Raw genomic sequence first — 391 nt, 5'->3', positions numbered from 1 at the left:
CAAGGTCAAGGTCAAGGTCACCGATGGACGGCCCCCTTCAACCCCAGTAACTTTTGTCTTAAACATTTTTTGATAAAACCATCCCCCTCGAAGTTATTTAGACCGATAGATTAAAATGGGACACCCTATATATGAAACATTGTATCCGAAATTAAATATATTTTAAATGAATCCATCAATTAACGATGTTAAAATAAATTATTGTCACTCACATGTATTTGTAACAGTGTCTTTAAATTCAAAGTTCCAATAATGACTCTCTCATGTATCGCATTAATATATAGTCCATGTCTATATTACCATGACATCAACCTATTATTCAGACAAAAATTAATCTTATTTTGTAACAAGAGATCAGAAGATGTTGTTCGTATCACTGCCGAATTTTATC

Source organism: Trachymyrmex cornetzi, unplaced genomic scaffold (assembly GCF_001594075.2).
Source record: "Trachymyrmex cornetzi isolate Tcor2-1 unplaced genomic scaffold, Tcor1.1 scaffold1074, whole genome shotgun sequence".
Lineage (NCBI taxonomy): Eukaryota > Metazoa > Arthropoda > Insecta > Hymenoptera > Formicidae > Trachymyrmex > Trachymyrmex cornetzi.
This window is presented reverse-complemented; position numbering follows the sequence as displayed.